This window comes from Drosophila elegans, unplaced genomic scaffold (genome assembly GCF_018152505.1).
Source record: "Drosophila elegans isolate 14027-0461.03 unplaced genomic scaffold, ASM1815250v1 contig_767, whole genome shotgun sequence".
NCBI lineage: Eukaryota > Metazoa > Arthropoda > Insecta > Diptera > Drosophilidae > Drosophila > Drosophila elegans.
Genome location: NW_024546120.1, coordinates 1082621 through 1110058, shown reverse-complemented (window position 1 = coordinate 1110058; position 27438 = coordinate 1082621). Strand labels below are relative to the sequence as shown.

The window sequence follows — 27438 nt, the reverse complement described above, 5'->3', positions numbered from 1 at the left end:
AGAAAAGAGAGAAGTGTCATATTTCAAGAAATCACAGAGAGATTGATGAGACATTTTGGGAAATGAGACGTGTAATCTATTTTCCTTATATGAAAAACAGGGTTGCTCAGGTCACAAACAAATGCATGTCAGATATGAATCCATTATAGAAAAATTCTCTAGGTTTGCAACTAGAAATGGTATGAAAAAATTCGTAAGCCAATATGGTGTTCTTAAGAAGTTCATTTGCGACCAAGATGCCGAGTACGCATCAATTTTTTTAAAGGATTTTTGCAGGCAGTATGAAATCGAGATACATGTAACGTCTTTTCAACAATCGTCCAGCAATTCAACGGTAGAAAGATTACATTCGACACTGACTATGAAAGATTTTAAATTAGAACTTGACCATGAGCAGTTTTTTGGATGAGGTTAAAGATTATGGGTTTAACATAGATCAGATGTAGAGAGAAAGCGAGGAGTTGGGAGTCGTCTCCAAAGTGTGAAATGTCTATTCAAAATATTGAAGAATAGATCACCCAATTGGAATTCAATCGACATAAAGGAAAGAAAGGTGATTTGTAGTAAGTTCATATATCGAATGCACACTGTACTCGGTTTTATGAATTAATATAAGTACAAACACATTGTAGCACTTGGCCACAATACTTACATACATACGACTCAAGCAGTTCCCAAAGTGCTTGGTAATATGACCGCTCTTCAGTGAGTGCACTTGGTTTGGATATTGCAGAGTCCGCATAATTGCCATGCGCGACCGCCCTGTCTCCAAGTGAACAAAGTACCCCTCTCTCCCGCGGCGACCCTCCGTCAGCCTTACTTATATATACCCTCTATACCTAAGCGTCGAACGCCGCTCTGCCGGCGTCTCTGCATAGCTTATATGCGCCAATTTAAGAGAATTGAAGAACATTAAATAAAACAATTTTGATGGGAGCGTTCAAATGCCCCACAAGCTACCTTAAGCTGCTGATTGTCTAAACATCATTTGGGATGGACTAAAAACCTTTTTATATGGCGACCGTGAACTTATCATTTGGATGCTTTTTATATTTACAAAGAACGACAGTTACAACAACAAAAATAAGATCTGAGTGAGTTGAGTGATGTGTTGGGAAAGAAACGCAAATAAAAGAGTAGTGCATCCGAAACGGTTACTCTAGGCAAAAATTCCGGCACCCGCATGATTTAGGGCTAAAAAACTACAATCTGAATTCGTTTTTGATGGAAATAAAAAAAATCCCAACACGTCTACTCACTCAAAAGAAATTAAGACCACATTGGAAAAAAAACTAGTTAACCTCCTACCAAAAAAAAAACAAGAAGCTTCCCCAACTGAAGAGGAGATGACCCTCCGGACCCATGAAATCATAATTTTATGAATACACCTGTGTGAGCACCGGTGCCCCAACTTTGAAGTCAATGGAATAGTAACGGCCTACCCTATTTCGACGGAAATCCATCGGAATTAAGTCGCCATATTGCCAGAGTATTTACTGCAACTTTACCCTGCTCAAGATGCTCGTCAAATCCACATCATCCACGAAGAGGAGAAATCCAAAAGATGGGAATCTGCAAAAGTGGCCCTAATTAAAGCTGTCTAGGATCACAGGCCATACGAGGACATTAACAACACGTTCGTGACAACCCTTATCAAAGAAGCATCAGTAAGTTCGTAAATGAACTTAAAACCAGATCATCAAATGTACACAATTATTTAGAATTAGAATCAGATTCAACAGACAAGTTAATTTACACAAGTTCTTTAAAGAAAGCAATTAGGGATTGTATCGAAAGGAAATTTTCCGATAAATTGTATAATTTCTTATCCAAAAAAGATATAAAAACACTTGCCATTTAAAAGCAGCAATGGTCCCAGGTCATTTGGATGCAGGCCCTTTAATTTCCGTTCTTATAGCTATCCAAGAAACAACAATAATAATAATCCAAGAAATAATAACAAATTCAACAAATCCTCAAAGTTCACCAAACAGAAATCAAATTCCCCCTCATTATCAGGAACCTAGATCAAGGTAGGGCCCAAAACCATTAAAATTTCCAGGCATCAACCAAAAATTCTCCGAATACACCTGTTAAGAGGCAACGAGAAAATGACTGTGCACAGAATAGAATGGACGTAAATTTTCAGATTCAGAAAGTGTTGCCCATATGTCAGAGTAGTGATTAAAAGAAAACTTCTTAGAGCTATGACAGATACAGGGTTATCTATCAATTGAATGACGAAAAATTTTGGAAATAATGAAGAACAAGATAAGAAATTAATGGAAATGGAATTAAATAAAAGTATAACATTGGGCCCATGAAAAAAACCGCACAGTTAAACCAAAGTTTTATTTACATAAGTTTTCTGAGAATTATGACACTGATTATTATTTAAAAGAAAGTAAAGCGAAAATAAACTATGAAGAAGAAACAGTGATGTTAGGAGACACATTGATTTACATAAAATATGGTGAAAATGTTATAAAAAGGACAAGACCGCAGTAAAATTCCTTATTCCACAATCAGTTAAAAAAAAAAGTAAAGAGGATAAGACCGCATTAGAATGCCTTAATCCGCCCTTATCAGGATCAATCATTTAATTTTGCCATTAATAACGAATTGAAAGAATTTAATGAATACAGATTATAACATTTGAACGAAGAAGAAAGAGAAAGTTTAAAAAATGTTTTGTTTGAATATAATGACATACAGTACAAAGTAAAAAATTTGACTTTTACAAGTATAGTACATTCAATATAAATAAAACATGAAGACCCAATATATAGGAAACCATACAAATATCCTCAAACCTTTGACGAAGAAGTTAATAAGCAAATAAATAAAATGATTGAACAGGGACTAATTCGTAAATCAAAATCTCCCTGTTGTTCAACCATTTATAGTTCCAAAAAAGATGCGTCAGGCAAGATGAAGTATAGAATAGTAGTAGATTACAGAAATTAAAATGAGACCACTATCAATGATAAATTTCCGATACCCAAAATGGATGAGATATTGGACAAATATTGGAAGATGCCAATATTTCACTACCATCGATTTAGCCAAAGGATTTCATCAAATCCAAATGGAACATAAGTCAATAGCTAAAACAGCATTTTCAACAAAACACGGTCATTACGAATTAACACGAATGCCATTTGGCCATAAAAACGAGTTGCCACCTCTCAAAGATGTATAAACCACTTATTTGAAGATTTAATCTATAAAGATTGTTTGGTATATATAGATGTTATTATAATATTCTCCACTTCATTGGAAGAACATGTTTTATCATTGAAAAATGTATTTAAAAAATAACGTGATGCAAATTTAAAATTACAAATGTGAATTTATGAAAAAAGAAACAGAATTTTTAGGCCACATAGTAACTACTACAGGTATTAAACCGAATCCAAAAAAGATAAGTGCCATAATAAATTTCCCAATACCAAAAACACCAAAAGAAATTTATCCATTTCTAGGATTGTGTCGATTTTATCGAAAATTCATACCTGACTTTGCACATATCTTAAAACCATTGCCAATGCAATTAAAGAAAAGTGCCATAATTAATACTAAAGACAAACCCTACATAGAAGCATTCGAAAAAAATGAAAATTTAATTTACTTTAGACCCAATTTTAATATATCCCGACTTTGATAACCCATTTTCTCTAACAACGGACGCAAGCGACATGGCTATAAAAGCAGTATTGTCACAAAATCATAAACCAATCTGTTATGCTAGCAGAACTCTCAACGAACATGAAATAAATAACGCGACCATTGAAAAAGAACTTTTAAAAATCGTATGGGCCACCAAATATTTTAGATCATATTTATTCGGTACGTCTTTTAAAATATTAGGCGATCATAAACCTTAAGTTTGGCTGAATAACATAAAAGAACCATATATGAAACTACAAAGATGGAAAATAAAATAAAACTAATTTGATTACCAGATTAAATATTTGCCAGGAATAGAAAATTATGTCGCGGACGCATTATCGAGGACCAAAATAAAAGAAAATATGTTTAAACATGATATGGAGGAAAACATAGCAGAAGATACAGCCAGTAGTACAAATGCAACAGCTCACACTGCTCAAAAAGATAACCAGAACTATATTTCCATAACTGAGAGAAGACCATTTAATTATTTTTCCCGACAAATCGAGTTAATTAAAGGAGATGAGAACAAACTAGAAGTAACACGTAATTTTCACAAATTAAAAATTCAAATTATTTACAAAGAAATGAATGAAACTTTAGCAAAATAAATAATTAAAGAACACTTATGTACTAAAAAAAATGTAATATATTTCCATTACAATTCAGACATTCTTATATTACAAAAAGCTTATGTGGAAATTATAAATGTAAGTCACTTGACAAAACTTGTAAGATGTACCGCAAAACTTGAAGACATACTGACATATGCAGACTTTAAAGAAAAACAAGAAAGCAAGCAAACTTCGGCAAGCCGAAGTTCATATACCCTTGCAGCAATTTCAAAAACTAAATACTCTTGAAAACGTTAAAATTGTGATTTACTTGCGAGTATGTTTAAAAACATTGAAGCTATAATGATTTGCAGCTTAATTATTCGATAGTTCCTATGGCAGCTATATGATTGTTCCTATGGGAGCTATATGCTATAGTCGTCCGATTTTGATGAAATTTAAACCGTAATTCTGAAATATTTAACCATTACTATATCTCGAAGAACTAACAAAAAAATTAAAAAACACCAAAGTTATAATTTTTTTTAATTTATTTTTCCGATTGTTCCTATGGGAGCTATATGCTATAGTCGTCCGATCCGACTCGTTCCGACTTATATACTACCTGCAATAGAAAGACAGCTTTTGGGAAAGTTTCATGCAGATAGCTTTAAAACTGAGAGACTAGTTTGCGTAGAAACGGACGGACAGACGGACGGACAGACGGACATGGCTAGTTGGACTCGCCTAGTGATGCTGATCAAGAATATATATACATTATAGGGTCGGAGATGTCTCCTTCACTGCGTTTCAAACTTCTGACTAAAATTATAATACCCTCTGCAAGGGTATAAATATTGAAACAGCATTAATGAACTATTACATCCAGGAATCGAAAAAACTACTAAATGGTTTAGAGAAAAATATTATTTCCCCGACTATCAAAAGTTAATTTAGAATATAATAAATGAATGTGAAACTTGCAACATTGCTAAAACGGAACTCCAGAAAATTCAAAATATAAGAGAGAAATTTGTCATGGATTTTTAAAATTTACTACCCTAATAGAAGTCACAAGTAGGGATTGGTTAGAAGCTAAAAAAGCTATCATGAAAGTATTTAACGAAAAATAATAAATAAAAAAATAAAATAAAAAAAATAACGAAAAGGGAAAACTACAGGACATCAAAGCAGATAAAGATTCGGCATTTATGTGTGTAGCTTTACACAATTGGTTAAATTCAGAAGGAATACAAATTCATATAACAACAAGTGAAAACGGTATATCAGACTTGAAAATAGGCATACCAAATTTGAACTAATTTTGTACATTTATAATCATAAAACATAACATAATACTACAAATCAAATACCAGCACACATATTTATGTACGCAGGAACTCCTGATTATAACACACAAGAAAATAAAATAAATAGAATTGAAAAATTAAATGAAAAACGCAATGATTATGAAATATATACAAAATATAGACAAGCACCTTTAACAAAGTCCAAAACTACTAGTCCATTTAAGAAGACAGAACCTTAAAATGAATAGACAAAAAACATTTTGAAAAAACAACTATGGGAAGAAAGATTATTCATTATAAATCGAAATTTAAAAAGAAGAAGAAAATTCATAAAAGTAAATATTACGATTCCAGGCAAGCGGAAGAAAATGATCGGACTCAACAACAACTCAATGAAAACAATGATTTTCTCCATAATATTAACAGCTGTAATTCCAATATTAATCAGTCAAAGCATTGAAATAAAGTCCATTAAGACCCAAACGTATCTTGTATTTAAAACAGGATCAATAGATGTCTCGATTAATTATAAATTTCATTATCTAAGTGTAAACATAACAAAAACTGAACAAACCTTCGAAAGTCTTTTGAAAAAAGCTATTGAATTTAGTGAAATAATACAAATCCGATATCTAGTAGAAAAACTTAAAAAAACTTAGCAAAACGAAGTTATAGAGTTTTGTTCAATATTATAGGATCAGTTTATAAATACCTATTCGGAACATTAGACCAAGATAATAAAGATGAGATGGAAGAAAAAATTAATAATTTAGTAGACCCTAGTGTTCAGAACACCGATTTAAACATGGTTGTCGATGTCATAAATAATGGAATTAACGTAATCTATAAATTAAAGGTAGACGGAGAAAGGGAACAACAAGTCAACGTTTTAATATTTAATATACAACATTTTACAGAATATGTAGAAGATATTGAATTTGGGTGCAGCTGACAGGATTAGATTTCTTCAATCCAAAATTATTAAAACATGATTATTTGAAGAACGTGAACCCTGAGAAATTGTTGAAAATGAAAACCACTTGGCTTAAAACAGACGCAAATAATAGTTAAATCTCCCGGTTTTGAAATTATTCCTTATCCCGATAAAAATAAAAATATTTTAATAGAAAATATATTCGACAAATTTTTCTTATATGACAATAAAGTTTTTAACAAAGATATAAATGGAATAATGTATAAATGGAATAACTAAGCAAGAAAATATTGATTGCAATTATACCAAAACATATAAAAATTTCCAATCGAACCACATATTTTATTGACATGGAATATTCCTAAAGCATTATTAAATAAAAATTGTATTAATAAAGAAATTTCTATATTTGGAAATAACCTTGATAAAATCCTTAATTGTTCAGTAAAATTAGGTGAATTCACACAGAGCGTTTACGTAAATAATAATGTAACAAAGTTAGAACCATTCAGTTTGAGACTTGTTTTAAGACAGTCAGTGTTCTTCCAAATAAAAAAAAATTATAACCAGTTTAAAAACAAATTAAATAAAGTTTTTTTTTATATATATTAAACATATGGTTCAGAAATTTAATTATGTATATATTTTGATTAATAAGTGGTAATCGAGTTTCGTTGCACGATGATGATCATCATACATCATATATAAAAATATATATTGATATATGAATATAATTTAAGAGGTGCTGAATTACGGTAAGGTGTTTTTCAGTCAGGAATTCGGCCGATACTTAAGTCCCCATACAAAAAAATTAATCCCTATGGGAGTGTAAGTTAATGTTTTGCGCATGTAGTTCCGCTTAACTAACCGCTCCTGTTTTACTGTTCAGAGAGCCTATTGACTGCGGTTCCTAACTGGAACAGGCTTCTCCTAGCACGGATCTGTCCGAACCAATTCCCACCCGTCGTCGGAAGTCGGGTTGGCTACCTATATACGTATAAAACTGGCTTGGTAGTGGTCCAGTCCTGCTGTCGATTATTCCTATGACCGATAAATTGTAATATAATGACCATAATGTATTCGACATCGATGTCCGGTCTGGGATCCTCAACATTTTTCCCATTTCTCTGGACTTAAGCCTCACAAGAAACCGGGCATAGACTAGTGCAACCGGCAGCGACAGCCAGAGGAACTTAGATCGTCCACCCGCCTAAGTATGTAGTTGTGGATTCCATACAGGATAGAGCCTCACAAGAGACTGGGCATAACCTAAAGCATTCGGCTGCGTCGGCCGCACGGCTTCCGTCAGTTCCCCCACCAATCTTTCAGTCCTGGATCTCCAATCGAGTGACGTAACCGTTACCCCAACCGGCAAACTAAAATATAATGACCAAAATGTATTCGACAATTATGTCCGGTTATTGTACCTTCGCCAAATGTCTGTGACCCAACTCTTTCTGGACTCGAGCCTCACAAGAGACCGGGCCTAGTGCAACCGGGAGCGTCGGTCAGAAAGAGCAGCTAAATTTGTTTTATGTTAATTATACACAAAGAAAGTCTCCACATATTTTAATTGTTAAATATTATTTATTTATATTCTGATATATAATCTCTTCCAATTCAGATACTGCATTTTGATGCTTCAAGGATACGAAGTCCTTGCGTTGGGCGCCATTTCTGTTACGTAGGCCTATTAGTGCCCAGTCCAATGGACATGAGCCGAAAAGAAGCGTCCGATGCTCAATCACCTTTTGCCGGCGTAGGCGTCGTCGTGGCTTCTTACTTCTCCAACATAACCAGAAAACAATATTAAATGTGCCTGGATCAGCGCGAGCCATGCAATCTTTATTTTAATGTATTATTTTTAATATATTTGAAATTCATTCATGTGTTTTATTTTCCTGCATTCGTAGTTGCTGCAGTCGTTGTTGAATTTAACACTCAAGGACAAAAATATCCTTGACCCAAAGATCGAAGACGAATTAACCATTTTTAGGTATCCACTCGAATAAGCCTTTAGATTTTCGCAAGGTCCTGGAAAGGTCCTTTAGAAGTCCTTCCCCAAAATCGCTATCACTTTTACAGCGCGATGTCACTCGGATATTTCGGCGGTTCACGGTTGTTCTTTTCATTTTTTCATTGATCTGCAGTCCCCTTATAAAGGTTTCTGAGTGCCAAGAAATGCCCGTTCAGCCCCAAATCTGTTCTCATCAATGCATCCAGATCAAATACTCCGGTGTGAAGTCGAATTCAGGCCATTTGGGTATATTCATTAGTAATGAACTTTGTACACCTGGGGAGTCGAATTTGTCGATTTCCGAGCGCTGCACTTATTCGGGTACCAGCGAACTTGGATGGTACAGCCATTTCTAGAAAGTGCGAAGTTCGGGCATTGACCTTTATGAGCAATTCTCTTCGCTTGTACCATGTGAAATTCCATGGTCTTAAGTAAATGTGTGTCGAACCCCCGGTTACCCGTCATGTTGTAAAGTCAGCTTTCTTTCTGCCACACTGGGAAAAATGTAACAGCTTTATCGCAATAGATTTTGTATTTGGGTGGAAATCTAGTTAGGCTCGCTTACCTGGACGTGAAATTTAAATTCTCCGTTGCTTTTTTAAAGTTTAACGTCCGTTTCCCAAAAATATCATGAATATTGAGGAACTGAAGTTCAAATTTATGATGGGATACGCAATTGTCGTTCCAGGAGCATTCTTTCAGGGGAGCCTTTTACACTGACGTTGAAGTAGTTATTGTTGTAATTGATGCAACGCTAGTTACTAAGTGCATCGATTAGTAGGAGGGGAGATGTGCATTGCGAGCTCCATGACAGAGCAGCGGCAGCGCTGCATGGGTATTAAAGTCGGGGGGACAGAGAGCGGGCTACTTTGGCCGCGGTCAACGACATTGCGTTGTTTTTTCTCTCCGTTGATATGAACGAAAAATAAGCGATATTTCGGGCAACGTAGAGTCTGCGCTCGTCCTGCTGCTGTTGCTGTTTTTCGCGCGTTTTGCTGATGGCATACCGAGTGCACTTTTTATTGGTTTCAGTGTCAGCATTAGGTTAAATGTTATTATATAAGTTCTGCATAAAGTTAGCAGAACAACTTTTGAAATTTAAACTTTTTTCTTATCGACAATTTGCCGTTATTTATCCGTAAATTATTCGTGAAAGAAAAAAATTTGCCGCTCAATTTTTTTAAAAATTATGAGATGTTCTGCTAACTTGATATCAAGTTAGCAGAACATCTTACTAAACTTCAACTTTTCCAAAAAATTGTTAACTGGCAATTTGCCGTTATTTATCCGTAAATTATTCGTGAAAGAACAAAATTTGCCGCTCCTGTTTTAAGGATTTTTTTTTAAAAAAACATAGTTGTTCTGCTAACTTGATATCAAGTTAGCAGAACATCTTACTAAACTTTAACTTTTCCAAAATTTTTTTAGCTTGGAATTTGCCGTTATTTATCCGTAAATTATTCGTGAAAGAACAAAATTTGCCGCTCCTGTTTTAAGGATTTTTTTTTTAAATACATAGTTGTTCTGCTAACTTGATATCAAGTTAGCAGAACATCTTACTAAACTTTAACTTTTCCAAAATTTTTTTAGCTTGGAATTTGCCGTTATTTATCCGTAAATTATTCGTGAAAATAAAAAATTTGCCGCTCGTGTTTTTATATTTTTTAAAGCAATAAACAAAATTTATCAAATGCATGCATACATATGTACATATGTATGGATATGAAACTCGTGGACGCCGACAGAGCTCTGCTTACTGCAGAAAAACATTGAAAACAAGAAAGAAAGCAAACTTCGGCAAGCCGAAGTTCATATACCCTTGCAGCTATTGCATGAATTAAATACTTTTGAAAACATTTAAATTATATGCTGAAAAACATTGAAACTATGATGATTTGCAGCTCAATTATTAGATAGTTATTTTATATATTTTTATTATTTCTATGGGAGCTATATGCTATAGACGTCCGATTTTGATAAAATTTAAACCATAATTCTGAAATAATTAAACATTGCTATATGTCGAAGAACTAAACAAAAAATTAAAAAACAGAAAAGTTATAATTTTTTTTCATTTATTTTTCCGATTGTTCCTATGGGAGCTATATGCTATAGTCGTCCGATTTTGATGAAATTTAAAACATAATTCTGAAATATTTAACCATTACTATATCTCGAAGAACTAAACAAAAAATTAAAAAACAGCAAAGTTATAATTTTTTTTCATTTATTTTTCCGATTGTTCCTATGGGAGCTATATGCTATAGTCGACCGATTTTGATGAAATTTAAACCGTTCACGGTTGTTCTTTTCATTTTTTCATTGATCTGCAGTCCCCTTATAAAGGTTTCTGAGTGCCAAGAAATGCCCGTTCAGCCCCAAATCTGTTCTCATCAATGCATCCAGATCAAATACTCCGGTGTGAAGTCGAATTCAGGCCATTTGGGTATATTCATTAGTAATGAACTTTGTACACCTGGGGAGTCGAATTTGTCGATTTCCGAGCGCTGCACTTATTCGGGTACCAGCGAACTTGGATGGTACAGCCATTTCTAGAAAGTGCGAAGTTCGGGCATTGACCTTTATGAGCAATTCTCTTCGCTTGTACCATGTGAAATTCCATGGTCTTAAGTAAATGTGTGTCGAACCCCCGGTTACCCGTCATGTTGTAAAGTCAGCTTTCTTTCTGCCACACTGGGAAAAATGTAACAGCTTTATCGCAATAGATTTTGTATTTGGGTGGAAATCTAGTTAGGCTCGCTTACCTGGACGTGAAATTTAAATTCTCCGTTGCTTTTTTAAAGTTTAACGTCCGTTTCCCAAAAAATATCATGAATATTGAGGAACTGAAGTTCAAATTTATGATGGGATACGCAATTGTCGTTCCAGGAGCATTCTTTCAGGGGAGCCTTTTACACTGACGTTGAAGTAGTTATTGTTGTAATTGATGCAACGCTAGTTACTAAGTGCATCGATTAGTAGGAGGGGAGATGTGCATTGCGAGCTCCATGACAGAGCAGCGGCAGCGCTGCATGGGTATTAAAGTCGGGGGGACAGAGAGCTATATGCTATAGTCGTCCGATTTTGATGAAATTTAAAACATAATTCTGAAATATTTAACCATTACTATATCTCGAAGAACTGAACAAAAAATTAAAAAACAGCAAAGTTATAATTTTTTTTCATTTATTTTTCCGATTGTTCCTATGGGAGCTATATGCTATAGTCGACCGATTTTGATGAAATTTAAACCGTAAATCGGAAATATTTAACCATTACTATATGTCGAAGAACTAAACAAAAAATTAAAAAACAGCAAAGTTATAATTTTTTTCATTTATTTTTCCGATTGTTCCTATGGGAGCTATATGCTATAGTCGTCCGATCCGGCTCGTTCCGACTTATATACTACCTGCAATAGAAAGACAACTTTTGGGAAAGTTTCATGCAGATAGCTTTAAAACTGAGAGACTAGTTTGCATATAAACGGACGGACAGACGGACATGGCTAGATCGACTCTACTAGTGATGCTGATCAAGAATATATATACTTTATAGGGTCGGAAACGTCTCCTTCACTGCGTTGCAAACTTCTGACTGAAATTATAATACCCTCTGCAAGGGTATAAACATTATCTGCAGATAAAACAAACATAGTTTACTAATGTCCATATATGTAAATAAATACTGCGTTCCACACCCTAGACAATGTTTAGAATTCTGAGCCTTGGACGTCGAGGTTAGCAGAGCACTGTCGGCATCCACGTGTTTCATATACATACATACATATGTATGCATGCATTTGATAAATTTTGTTTATTGCTTTAAAAAATATAAAAACACGAGCGGCAAATTTTTTATTTTCACGAATAATTTACGGATAAATATCGGCAAATTCCAAGCTAAAAAAATTTTGGAAAAGTTAAAGTTTAGTAAGATGTTCTGCTAACTTGATATCAAGTTAGCAGAACAACTATGTATTTTAAAAAAAAATCCTTAAAACAGGAGCGGCAAATTTTGTTCTTTCACGAATAATTTACGGATAAATAACGGCAAATTCCAAGCTAAAAAAATTTTGGAAAAGTTAAAGTTTAGTAAGATGTTCTGCTAACTTGATATCAAGTTAGCAGAACAACTATGTTTTTTTTTAAAAAAAATCCTTAAAACAGGAGCGGCAAATTTTGTTCTTTCACGAATAATTTACGGATAAATAACGGCAAATTGCCAGTTAACAATTTTTTGGAAAAGTTGAAGTTTAGTAAGATGTTCTGCTAACTTGATATCAAGTTAGCAGAACATCTCATAATTTTTAAAAAAATTGAGCGGCAAATTTTTTTCTTTCACGAATAATTTACGGATAAATAACGGCAAATTGTCGATAAGAAAAAAGTTTAAATTTCAAAAGTTGTTCTGCTAACTTTATGCACATTGCTTCCAGCGTCTTTTCGTTTTTAAATTAGTTAGCTGCTCTGAACTGAAAAAAGTGGCTGTTTTTGTCGCTCAATTACTTTAAAAAAAATACTAAAAAATACTAAAATTTGAGGAATCTCAAGGGCTATATACGTAAAAAATATTTCCAAATCGTTAAAAGCGTTTTAAAATAAATTGCAAAAAATAAATGTAAATAAAAAAAAATTATTCTAAAAGTATTGTATTAAGACCAATTTTGTAAAGAAAGCGTGATTAGCATTTAACAATACCTTTTTAACGACATCACTTATCTGTAGCTTTATGAGTTTACAAGTTATGGGCGTGCAAAGTTAAGATATTTCTAGCCATTTCCCCGATTTATAAGCTAGACTTTCAAAAAGTAAATTAGGTGTCACTCGACGCGTATTTCAACAAAATTTAAACTATGTTAAAAAAGTGGAGAACTTTGATATACCTGGCCCAAGAGCTCTAGTTAAAAAATTAACCGCTTTTTCTCCTGAACCAAATAATTTTCCTTATGTCATGGAATGCAATCCATTTTCTTTTAGCGATACCTTTAGATTGGGGTATTACTCGTTACCATCGGACTAGCACAGCAGATTTTCAGTTATGCGGCCCTTTGCTATTTACTTTTTTGATCATAACACACTCTCAAGCACTTATGTTTGCTGATGATGTCAAACTTCGTTTTTCTTATAACAAAATGTAAGCGGGTTTCGGATAACAGACTGATATTGATTGGTTTTAAAGATGGTGTCAATCTACCTCCTTAAATCTGATTTGCTTTAATTATAACGTAATCAATTTTTATAGGGCTACGCCATTGCCTATAACCACTACCCAAACAACATATACCCCGGTCATTTCATACAACGAATTTGGACACAAAAATTTGAAAGCGGGAGGCTCCCCAGGCTTTCAGAAGCAGGCCCCTGCACTTCGTGTGCATTCGGGTTTTTAACTCTCTCATTCTTAGTATCATTTTAATGCTCGCGAACTCATTGCACGAGTTCAGTCGTTCATTTGCAAAGAGGGGCATTTCGAAGAAGGTTGCATATTTCATCATGCGTTTATTTCATTTCGGCGCGTCAAGAACATTTTGTCTGTTGCAACTTTTTAAACTTGGTTCTCTAAGAATATGGGCGTACTTACTATACGGTTATGATAAAAATATGATTATTATATGTAATAATATATTTTATAATATTTCAGCATATATTTCATTTTTGATTACAAATTCAAATCAGTGGTAACAGTAAAATGTTTAACATATATGTATGTATTCGAGTTAATAGAAATCAGTCGACTGAGATGGGAACAGGGCATATCGCAGTCGTGTCACTTAAAACACCGACTGCTCCTCAATGGTTGAGAAAACTTCAAACTAAATCAGCATTTGTCGATGTTTTGCGAGCGGTTGGTGCCTGCATACCCTACCGACGATTCTTTTAAGGGAAGCGGGATTTAAAGACACTTGTTTTGAATGTTATGTTTAGTGATCTTTGGTTGATTTATTTTTTAATGATTTGCAGTATAATTTTAATTGTCTTTAAACAAAATAAAATAAAAGCACACATTGTATGAGGCGTCTTTTTTTTAATAAATAAATAATTATTTAGTTGTGTGGATCATAAAATTCTTTCGATTGCTTACACAAACCGCAATTACCATCCTCTTATCTTGTCAAAATGTACATCAATTTCTGGCCTGCACAAACCCTGCATAAACGCTTACTTGTAATAATTATAATTATATATTTATATGTATATATATATATGTATATATATTTGTATATATGTATATATATATGTATATATATTTGTATATATGTATATATATATTCTATATATATGTTCTGAAAATAAAATTTTAACATATTTGCAAATTTTATTTTTTATAAATGTACATATATATAATATATTAAGTTATTTTTGTTTCCCTCACGAACTCTATTAATTGCCCACCATGCTTTAAAGGTCACGCGCGTAACTAGCTCGTGATTTTTTCTGTTTTTAGGGTTTCAACAACATATAATTCAGGAGAAATTATTTTCAACAGACAGAAAACTCATTTTTAGATGTATTGATTAATTTTCTAAATTCGATATTTTTCAGCGAATCGGGTGAAGATATTTTGTAGATGTGAAATCTGGCATTTAATAGTCTGATTTTAATGCCGCATTAGTAAACTTTTTCCATTTGCGCATTAGCATTTAGCTAATGGTACTCCGATCTGTTTGTTTATTTGGCAAATCCAAAGGAAAATAATTAAAAATAATGAATATGTGTGAGTTTACTCAACTCTTTAATGCTCAGCAGGACATCCATAATGCGACCGAGGCATTTGCCAGATTGGACAACAAGGAAGAGAAGCTGATGGTGTTGTTTGACCAGTTTGCAATAGAGACCAACACAGTTTCTATAAAGGGCAGGGATCCCAGTTTGTGTGGGAGTTATTTCCTGCCAGAGATCCAGCTGTTTTTTATTGTGGTACTGCGAGCAGAATTTTCAGCTTGCGCTCTTGTTCTCAGTCAATTTTATACAAAATAGTTTTATGTTCGAAAGAAATCAAAAATTGCGCCAACCTTGCATATAGAAAACATCGCTAAAAATTAGTATTTTTCGGTATTTTTTCTAAAAATGTTCGGGGCGAATGATTTTTAATTGCATTTATTTATAATGCGGCATTTAGCCTTTTGGGATTTCCTGTGTTAATAAATGCACACTAGGCTAAATGCGTTTTAATACGCCAATAGAATCCGGCTATAAAATATTGTATACTTTTCCTAAACACACACACATTTTATTGTGATAGCGAAGGATCATTAAAGTCCGAGACTCTCAAATAATTTTGACATAAGCATTGCGAATGCACGCCCCTTACACAACTCAAAGGTCGAGATCGAAATGGAATCTAGCACACTTACGAAAATAGCCGGTTCTTTAAAAATTGAAAAACAAATGCATGACATAATGGAGGTTATCCTATTATCTAGAAGTAGAGGCAACAAAATGATCCAGTTAATAACTAAATAAATAGCCTTTAGAAGCAATACACTCGAGATCTACAGAGTTCGAAAGGCCAAGGAAAAACCCTAGATCAAATAAACAAAAAAAAGAATTTTTAAAAGTTATTAAGTCGGCGACAAAGTTTTCTTTAATTCAAACGAACGGCACAATCTGGTACTAAATTGGGTATCTTGGACACTTAACTAAGGGCTTAGTTACACTTGGGTTGCTTCATTGCATCATTGCGTCTGTGGCTAGACGTAACAATTTAGGACTTACTATTTGGTAACCTTCGACAGCCATGTTTTCGTGAACGAGACTTCTATTCAAAATAACTATGATGTACTTAAGAAAAAATATGTAGTGTCTGATGAATATCACGAGCCACAAAGAAAAACTCAACCTGGCCCTCCCTTACGAACTGAGCCTGTAAAATCTCCAACACATTGACCGTCTTACAAGAGAAATTCTAACAGAGCCACTTTTGAACAGCGGTATTACTTTAGTAACTGTTACGGTGTGCCACATCTTCGTCGCCGTTACGTTTATTTCCGTCAGAACAAGTTGCCAGTTTTTCAAAAATGTACGCTGGGGAAGTCCGAGGACGGCCTTCACTTAAGGGGGCATTCTGGCATAGAGCCCAAGTTTTTCGACTTTTCAATTGAAAAAAAATTAAGAAAAAACATAAGTAACATTTTGAAAATATAAAAAAAGAATAACAAGAAAAAACAAAACAAAATTCGTTTAAATACAGGCCGATGTGGTGGGGTTTAAAAAAAATGGTGCTCCCTGGTTGACATGATTTCAACCCTTATAGAGATTAAAAAAAAAATTATTTATGAACTTTCAAAAAAAAAATGATGTGGAAAACCCGCTTTTTACCGTTCTTCTGTATATTCCGGGTGAATATATTATCCAAGATTAATAATCTGGAATAAATGTTTTATATAAATTTCTAATAATCATCGAAAAAAAATAGTCTTGTCTTTATTTAGACAAAACTACAAGAACAGTTTAACTTTATACTGATAAGTTCAATACTTTTGAGTTCCTCCACGGCAAATAGTACTCCGCCATCCCATCAAGATGGACAATTTACCAAACAAAGAAACTTATCCAGTTTTGATAATTTTTAAATTGATTCCACCAACATTTTTGTTGTTTGTGGGTGTACCCCCATCCTTTTTAAACCCGTTACTCGTACTGGTAGAAGCGTTTCCGGCCCTATAATGTATATATATTCTTAATCCGGATCTGTATGAAGGTCGAGATCTCGAAAACTATAAAAGCTAGACATTTGGGATGCCGATTATAGTATTTCTTACGCAGACGAAGTTTACTTAAAAATGGAGGCTCGACCACAAAAAAAAATATTGGGATCAATTCAATAAGTAATCAAAACTGTTATTAAATATGCACTACATACGCATTAGATTTGTCAAAGTTGTTACTTGGATTGTTTGTTTCAACTTAAAAAGTATTTATAAAATCCTCAAAAATTATTTCAATAAATAACAAGAAAAGAAACAAACATCGGCAAGCCGAAGTCTATATACCCTTGCAGCTTTTACAAAAATTAAATATAATTTAAAACATCTAAATTTCGATTTATATGCATGTATGTTGAAAAACATTGAAGCTACTACGATTTTTAGCTCAATTATTCGATCGTTTCTATTACACCTGTACAAAACCGTTTTCCGATTTAAATAAAACTGAAAGCGTACTTCTGAAGTTTTAAACCATTTACATGTTCAAAAGAATTTTTCAACAAAACAAGAAAGAAAGCAAACTTCGGCAAGCCGAAGTTCATATACCCTTGCAGCTATCGCAAAAATTTAATAATAATAATTAAATAATTGTTTTAATATTTTTATTGTTTCTATGAGAGCTTTATGTTATAGTCGTGCGATTTTGATGAAATTTTAACCGTAATTCTGCAATATTTAACCATTAACCATTAAAAAACAGCAGTTTTTTTTTCCGATTGTGCCTATGGAAGCTATATGCTATAGTCGTCCGATCCGGCTCGTTCCGACTTATATACTACCTGCAATAGAAAGACAACTTTTGGGAAAGTTTCATGCAGATGAGGGACTAGTTTGGGTAGAAACGGACGGACATCGGCCTTGTTTTGACTTATATACTACTGCTATAGGAAGACAACTTTTAGAAAAGTTTCACGCAGATAGCTTAAAAACTGTCGGACTGTCAGACGGACATGTCTAGATCGACTCTTCTCGTGATGCTGATCTCGAATATATTTACTTTATAGGGTCGGAAATGTCTCCTTTACTGCGTTGCAAACTTCTGACTGAAATTGAAATCCCCTCGGCAAGGGTATAAAAAGGAATTATCCTGCATTTAAATCAGGGGTGCTCACGCCTATGCACATGGAGAACAATTGTTTTTGTAAATGCACATGCTTATGGAGATGTGAGGGTCGGCACAGAGGTAAGCTTGCTGGGCACATTTTGCTATACACTATCAATTTTTCGTTTCTTTCTTGCGGTCCAATTCGTTACTCATCAGACCGAAGCAAGGCACCAACATTACGTTGTTTTTTTTTTTTTTTTGGATGGTCAAGTCAAATGAAATTTTTTGTCTTTTTTAACTGCCATAATGCAGTTTTGGGCACCCCTGATTTAAATTATTTTAATAGGTTTCAGTTTGATTAGATTTAGTTTTTTTTATGTAATTGGTTCAAAGAGGCTGTGAGCCACTGTAGCTTCGTATAGTTGCTGTAAAGGCATATAAGTTTGCTTCTTTGTTTGTTGTGTAATACAAAGTACACTGTCATGTTGTTTTTTTTGAGCTTGGATTTCGATCTAGAACTTGAAGCACCCCCAACCTACAAATATTCGTTAGGATTAAAACGTTGAAAACATTCAATAATAGAAACGAGGATAAATTGTTAAAATATGTAGAAGTGAAAAAACTGCACCTGCGTTTAACGTATTTTATATTCGTTAAAAAAGTTGGACTATTCAGAAGTTGTTTCATAAAATCACCAGGTATTCTATTAGGTATTCTATTAGGGTTAATAGTAAAATTCACATTTACACCTCATAACGAGACTTATATGCATATACTTTAGATTGACTTTAGTCTATTTAACAAGATTTAGTTTCCTTGAAATTATTAAAAGTCGAGCATTTAAGAAAGTTCGATACAATTTTCATTTTAACATTCTCATTGTGCCTGCACACCATCGATTTTTAATAATTTTGTGTTGATAATATTTGTATATAGGTATGCCATTTTATTTTTGGTATTGTTTATCAGTAGAAAATAGCGGTTTTAAAATATAACAAAATCTAGGAATGCAACGGTGAAGAATAAAAAAATAGTATAAGCTGTGACAACTTCTGTGATAAAGAATTGTATAATTTTGTTGGTTTTCTAGCCGGAATGTATCAATAGTTAACACATTTTAAGGCTTGGTATTCAGGCTACCAAAAGTTTATATAAAAATAAAAGCACAAAAATTATGGACAGTTTTCATTTGGAAGTGAATTTTATACCATTTTCGGATTTCCGTATATGAACTTCCCGTATTTTGGTCCCTTTTGTTCCCAAACAAAGTCAGCTGACTGCTTTTCCCGTCTTGACAAAGGCGTTTAAGGGCGATTTTGGACCGCTGGTGTCCCTCAGCTAATGGCATTGGCTGCCACAAATAAAAATTTTCAAATGTTTGTATGCCGATCCTTAGCCAGTGCTTCTGGTGTCAGTGCTGTTAACTTTTCACAAATAGTGTTGAGGACCGAAATAACCGAAGGTGATGAAAAAGAGCTCATCGAAACACGTATCGCATAAAAAGTTCATAATAGTAAGCAGTAATAAGCCTTGTACTCAAATCGGCGAACAGTTTCGAGTTCACCGAGTTGGTGTGCTTCGGTCATACTGTCAATCAGCTGGGCTTGTTGACAAGCAAACTTATTTGGGAAAGCAAAATTGAAGATGTTGAATTTAAACGACCCCTGAGTTACATTTTTTATTGATCCATAAACACCAAAGATTAAATTTTTTAATATTTTCGCCAGGGCCTGAGAAACGTTAAGCGAGAGTTTGTCTCAGACGTCTGGCAATGCTCTGCACATTTCCAGTATTTTTTCCGCCGACCTGAGTTCCGGCGTGCAAAAAAGGACCGTCGAAAAGTATTCGCCGGTTATTTGCCACTCGCTCTCTCCCATAGGCGGCGAACGGTTTTCGTCGATCTGCGTACTAGTACTATCGAGTACTATCTGCCATGTCTTAAAAAATAACCGCTTTTTCTTCTGAACCAAATTTTTCCTTAAGTCATGGAATGCAATACATTTTCTTTTAGCGATACCTTTAGATTGGTGTACTACTCGTTACCATAGGACAAACACTGCAGATATTCAATTACTCGGTTTTTGGTGTAAGTCGTCACTACATGAACTGCCGTCCATAACGACACGCAGATTTTGGTAGGTCTTTTCATTCTGTTAACCATTTTTTTTTTTATTTAAACGTATCATTTTGGTTTTCCAAATAATATATTAACTTGGATTTACTTAAATGGATGAACTCAGAGCGTTATCCTTAAGAACCCTGTTTTATGAAACATCTGGAGTGCCCCAGGGTAGTTAATTGGGCAATTTGCTATTTAGTTCCTCCTGTCATAACACACTCTCGAGCACTAATTCATGCTGATGATGTCAAATTTCGTTTTTCAATTAACAGTCTGATATCGATTGGTCTTAGAGATGGTGTCGATCTAACCCCTTAAATCTGATTGGCTTTAAATATAACGTAATGACTTTTTATAGGGCTACGCGATTTCCTATAAGCTATTCTCTTCATATAATGCCACTGGACCGACTACAAAGTCTATGAGTGTTCTTGGGTCTATTAAGCAATAGTCGAAAGAATTGGATTATCAGTCCTAATTTAGAATATTGTACTCCCGTTTGGAAACCCCAACATCAAGTATACGTCGATCGTATTGGTCGGTACAAAAAAAAATCTTCTTCTTGCCCTTCGTGGTTTGAAGTGGGATCAAAACTTCAAGATGCTTCCTATTTTAGTTGATTACCATTGCTTAGCTTACCTACTCTTGTATCGTAAAATCTTGGTTGGCACTATTTTTACGCACAACCTTGTATGAGGCGTTATTGACTTTAAGAATTGGTAAGCCGCTTAATTTTTAATAAATAAATAATAATTAATTTGTGTAATAGGGTATTTCCACAGAGATTCATCCACCATCCGTTGTAGGGATGGTCCCCAAGGTTTTGCCGTTCCAAGAACTTCCCAGTTAGTCCGTCGCTAAAAATTGACTTACTTTGGCGGACTTATTTATGCGATAGTTAGCCGATGTTTTGCGGTGCAATTCACTTTCCACGCAGTTCATTTTGAACAAAGTGAAACTCCGGTTTCCCCAGAGCACGTTAACCTTCCACCTTCTGATTTCAGCTGATCCTGACAGATGTAGCTCATCAAAACATAAACACAGAAAGTTGACATATTGACTTTGTTTACGTTTTGGCGATTCACAGTGCAAATCCAACCGCAGACAATTCTGCGGCAGGCGCACGGATTTTGGAGGCTCCAACGCTCATTGCAACCAAAGCTGCTGCGCCCGCGGCCTTCTAGATGCGACAAGTGTAGGAGACAGCGAGCAAAGTCCCTGCCATCGGTCGTCCAAGCTTCAGGACACCACCGGGGGCTACATCCCAACTCCTCGGAGGGGGCAGAAGACGAGTTCTTCACACCGAAGAGGGTCAGGGATTCGCCAAGCCCGACTAAACGGACCCATCCCTCTAAGAAGGCCAAAACACCACATCGCGATGTAACGGAATTGGGAGAAATTCTGGACGACATTCTTGGGAAAGTCAACGACCAGAAAGTTGGGAGCCTCAACCAGGCGATGAAGAACGCGTTCGCCATGATGAAAGAACTTCAGATGGCGATTCTCCAACATCTCGGCGAAACGGACAAAGCCGGATGCACGCTGCCAAAGTGAAGATAAAGCGAGCCAGACCTCAAAAGACCTCGGTTATGCTTGCGAACCACAGCCGACACCAGGAAGGAACCTTCTGGTGGAACGGTTCTATAGCCAAGGCCAGAAGTGACTGCGTCAAGGCACGACGCCTTTACCAACGCTCGCGCGGCACCCCGGCCCACGAGCACAGACCGAACACTTACCAGGCCTGCCGAAGACTACTTAAGACTATTCAGGATAGTGAGAGAAGGTGTTTTCTGGAAATGTGCGACTCTGCTGACTGCGACCCATGAGGTAAGGCCTACAAAACCGTGTTTAAAAAACTAGCCGGGAACAAACTTGTTCCCATTGTAGCGGAAAAAATGCGGATCATCATCGATCACCTGTTCCCCAGGATAAGCGAACTACCGCAGACAGCGAGGCTGTTCTTTCTGGAAGGCTTTGAGGAAGTCACCCAGGAAGAAATCGTGTCGGCAGCCATTAAGGTTAAGCCTGGCAAGGCCCCGGACCTGACGGCGTCCCGAATCGGGTGTTAAATCTAGCCCTAACTCTTCACCAGTAGTAGTTTGCTAGGATCTACAGCAGCTGTCTACGGAAGTGATACTTCCGGGCGAGATGGAAAACCCAAAAACTCGTGCTTCTGCCGAAACCTGGGAAGCCGCCAGATGACCCGTCGTACTATAGGCCAATCTGTCTTATAGACGGCGCCGGTAAAGTTCTGGAGCAGCTTATGAGCACTCGCTTAAAGAGCCATAACGACAGCAGGGGACCTCTTCCCATCACGTCAGTTCGGTTTTACGAAGGCCAAATCGACGGTCGATGCCATCTCGAAGGTAATCCAAGTTGCAAAGGCTGCAATTACCGGCACTAGATGGAAGGGTGGTGCAAAGGAGTACTGCCTCATCGTTACCCTCGACATCAGACACGCTTTCAACAGGGCAAGATGGAGCTGCATCCTTGAGGCCTTGTCGAGTTTCGGGGTCCCACCTTATCTTTTGCAGATGATGCCCCACGGTTCCGAAAGGTTCCATATTGTCACCCCTGATGTATGACGGAGTCCTTCTCCTTGCTCTGCCAGGAAGGAGCATCGGAAAATCGAGCTGATGAGCGCATGGTTAGCCAACGCTGGACTGGACCTTGTTCCTCATAAAACCGAGGCATTGCTGGTCAGCAGCAGAAAAAAGGTGGAGGCCGCCAAAATCCGAATAGAAAATACCGTCATCGATAAGCCAGCCCAAAAAGGACCTGGGCGTTATGATTGATACGAGTCTCTCCTTTCGGGAGCACCAGGAATACGCCAGCACGAAGGCTGCTATCACAAGCCGCATCCTAACGCGAATAATGATGAGTCTCGGGCCGAAGCAATGGAGTATCACTGCGATCTATGGAATTCTTTATGGTCAGAACAGCACTATAACGGAAAAAAAGAGGCACGAGCAAATACATAGAGCTGGACATTGGTTTCGTGGCAGTCTCAATGGCTGTTTTAGAGAATACCTACATAGGTATCTATAAGTTTTTAAATAAGCATAACAAGAACAACTCAACTGACAACAGCCAACCGAAAATCAAAACAAAGGGAGAAGTGTTCTGCTCAGAGCCAAAAGCAAATGTACACGTTTTTTTTTTTTGGTTGTGTTAGTGCATAGACCGTAAAGCGAAAAACGGTTGACAGTTATTTGCAAGCTATGCTTGAAACATCAAACATAGGGTGACTATATCGGTCCCGGACTTAGGTCCCAGTCTAGGTAAACGATTTATATGATTTTAAAATGTAAGCTAAGAATAGCCATTTAAATTCAAAAGTTTGAATGGGCATATGCATTGCCGAATGTCAGTGTGGCGGAATGCTCGCAAACGATCCGTTTTTGTGCTCCCGAAAATGAAACTTTCCCTGCCACAAACTGAGCTACTAGTGATTCGTTATACGTTTAAGTGTCTCTTGTGGCCTAGTCCCACAGATCAGCATCCATCATCTCTTTGACAGATGGTCCGTAAGATTTAGCTGTGCCAAGAGTTTCTCTGACATTTTTGGATGGTGTATTAACATTCCTAATAGGGTATTTCCACAGAGATCCATCCACCTTCCACCATCCGTTGAAAGGATGGTCCAAAAGGTTTTGCCGTTCCAAAAACTTCCAAACTTAGTCCGCCGTTAAAATTCAACAGCACTCTTTTCACGCCGTCCATCCCTGAAAAACCGTTGGAATTTTCAACATAAGTGAAACTCCGGTTTCAAAAATGCACATCCACCTCACGATTTCAGCTGTAGCTCCTCAAAACATAAACGAAGATGGTTGACCGGTTGACTTTTTTTCGGAATTTAGCCGATGTTTTTTCGGTGAAACTCTAAAGTATTGGAGCGAATGATTCTGAATTGGCAAGTCGGACATCTTTGTTGCCATGAACCAGAAGCGTAGTCGAAAGAGGAGTGGAGGCCTCTGAGGCTATCTCTCCTCCAGAAAGCAATTTAAAGACAGAGTGGAAGTAAGCCATTATATCAAAGTTTAGATAACCGCGTAGCCACTATTACATATTATTAAAATATAATAAAAGCTATAAAAAGTACCTGGAAGACAGTTTGATAGAGTTATGGTGGTTTTAAACACCAGAACAGAATACCAGTCCAATATCCACCAAAAATCCCTACCGCTTGGATGGGTTCTGTGATTGGGCTGCTACACACAAAGCTTAAGCAGCCAATTCCACTCGGGAACTGAGGATAAATTCATAATGTAAGTGGTTCACTCCACTCATTCCGATACATATTTGGCATATAACATTGTGTTATTATTATCAAATTTTATGTACAAACACCATTCGCCATTCCACTTAAAAAAATAAATTTAAATAATAATAATAAATATATTAAGCAAATAACCAAAGGGCAAGCCAAAAAAAGTAAACTTAGTTTGTGGTTTTTGTGATTTTTTTTTTACTTATCTTCAAATTAGCAAATATCTGCTAATATAAACCTCGTTCCCACCTCCGTCCGACTTAGGAGTGTTTTTATATATGATAATATATTTGTTATATCAAAGTTAATTAAACATTCACAAAACACCAAAAAAGAAAATTCATTATATAGTGTACACAAAACGAGAAACAGAACATGCGTATCAATTTTAAGAGCAATTCAAAAGGTATTAATAAAAAAATGAAATGTACTTACTTTTATATTTAATTATATTGATATTAGAATGTTGTGTTCATTTTTCATATTTAATGTATTATACTTATAATTTTTTATAAAATTAGTATGTAATCTAAAATTTTACTTTGACTTTTAGTTGTGAAGTTAATGACTAAACTTATATTGAAATTTGAACCAATATATACAGACTATGTAGTGCAAATATCAGCTGTTAGTTTTTGTGTCTATTTCTTCGTCTTCGAGCTTTTTGTTGTGTTGTTTTGAAATTGTAATTTGAGTTCACATGTTTTACAAATATTAAATATATTAAATATTTAACGAATGCGAAAGTATTGAAGTCATACTTAGAAGTCTTAAGGAACAGCAAATTTTGGATGCACCATAAATGCAGATTGCTTAAGTCCGTTTGGAGGAGTACGAGGAAATCAGTATCCATTAAAGACAAACAGAGTTTTACGTCTTACGTGAGTGGAGGACATTATTGAGCTGCATTGGTGCTTTAATTTGGGAATGGCACTAAGTTTTGCAATCACACGGTATGTTTAATTTTAGATTTACCACCCTTTTTATGAAGGGGAATTAGTAAAAATTTCTTTCAAACTTCTGGCAAAAATGAACGATGGATGGACTGAAAAAGTTTTGACAGTGGCGTGAACAACGCACTAGCACAATATTTTAGAACCAGAAAGAAGGAAGACTTGATTTTTGTAGATTATGAAAAAAATCACATTCGCTGATAATGGTCATAAATATACGGTTCTCCCCTTTTTCCACACAGTCCATCCGTTGGAAAAGGTTGGAATTTTCAACAAACGTGAAACTCCGATTTCCACAGAGCACATCCACCTTCAACCTTCCGATTTCAGCTGATCTGAACAGCTGTTGCTCGTCAAAACGTAAACAAAGCCAGCAGGTCAACTAAAGGTCCGTCAAAGTCCGTTAAATTTCAACGGCGGACTAACTGGGATATTTTGGAACGGCAAAACCTTAAGGACCATCGCTTCAACGGATGGTGGAAGGTGGATGGAAATATCCTATTAGAGTGCGAAAGTAAGTAATGATAGGGTTGGGTATTATCGTAGCAACTAAAAAATAGGTAGACTAGCAAAATTTGGCAAACATATCAAATAAAGATAAGATAAGACAACATTTAGGTAACTCTTGTAGCATTGGGAATTGTGAGAAATCAGAACGCGCATTTAAGTATCTGTAATGGTATAGTGGCTCACAGCTTATTTCAACCAGCAGGCAAAAAAAACTTCAACAGCCTATAAAAGCTAAACCAAACAAGATATGGACAAAATTTAAATGCGCGATCTTTTTGTAATGTTTATATATATTATTTTGTAACTTGATATGTTTGCCAAATTTTGCTGGTCTACCTATTTTTTAGTTGCTACGATAATACCCAACCCTATCATTACTTACTTCCGCACTCTAATAGGGTATTTCCATCCACCTTCCACCATCCGTTGAAGCGATGGTCCTTAAGGTTTTGCCGTTCCAAAATATCCCAGTTAGTCCGCCGTTGAAATTTAACGGACTTTGACGGACCTTTAGTTGACCTGCTGGCTTTGTTTACGTTTTGACGAGCAACAGCTGTTCAGATCAGCTGAAATCGGAAGGTTGAAGGTGGATGTGCTCTGTGGAAATCGGAGTTTCACGTTTGTTGAAAATTCCAACCTTTTCCAACGGATGGACTGTGTGGAAAAAGGGGAGAACCGTATATTTATGACCATTATCAGCGAATGTGATTTTTTTCATAATCTACAAAAATCAAGTCTTCCTTCTTTCTGGTTCTAAAATATTGTGCTAGTGCGTTGTTCACGCCACTGTCAAAACTTTTTCAGTCCATCCATCGTTCATTTTTGCCAGAAGTTTGAAAGAAATTTTTACTAATTCCCCTTCATAAAAAGGGTGGTAAATCTAAAATTAAACATACCGTGTGATTGCAAAACTTTGTGCCATTCCCAAATTAAAGCACCAATGCAGCTCAATAATGTCCTCCACTCACGTAAGACGTAAAACTCTGTTTGTCTTTAATGGATACTGATTTCCTCGTACTCCTCCAAACGGACTTAAGCAATCTGCATTTATGGTGCATCCAGAATTTGCTGTTCCTTAAGACTTCTAAGTATAACTTCAATACTTTCGCATTCGTTAAATATTTAATATATTTAATATTTGTAAAACATGTGAACTCAAATTACAATTTCAAAACAACACAACAAAAAGCTCGAAGACGAAGAAAGAGACACAAAAACTAACAGCTGAAATTTGCACTACATAGTCTGTATATATTGGTTCAAATTTCAATATAAGTTTAGTCATTAACTTCACAACTAAAAGTCAAAGTAAAATTTTAGATTACATACTAATTTTATAAAAAA

General features: G+C 35.6%; 1 protein-coding gene across 5 annotated transcripts in view; it reads right to left on the bottom strand.

Annotated features, from left to right (window-relative positions):
- Window positions 1-19058, bottom strand: part of LOC108136797 (myosin-I heavy chain) — a 1412760-nt gene extending 1393702 nt beyond the window's left edge. For 3 of the 5 annotated variants that reach the window (XM_041710095.1, XM_041710096.1, XM_041710097.1), the window contains exon 1: window positions 18871-19058. The gene's annotated coding sequence lies outside the window, so the exon portion shown is untranslated. The remainder of the gene's footprint in view (window positions 1-18870) is intronic. The other 2 variants (XM_041710098.1, XM_041710099.1) reach the window with 1 other exon arrangement.
- Between the last annotated feature and the right edge of the window lie 8380 nt (window positions 19059-27438).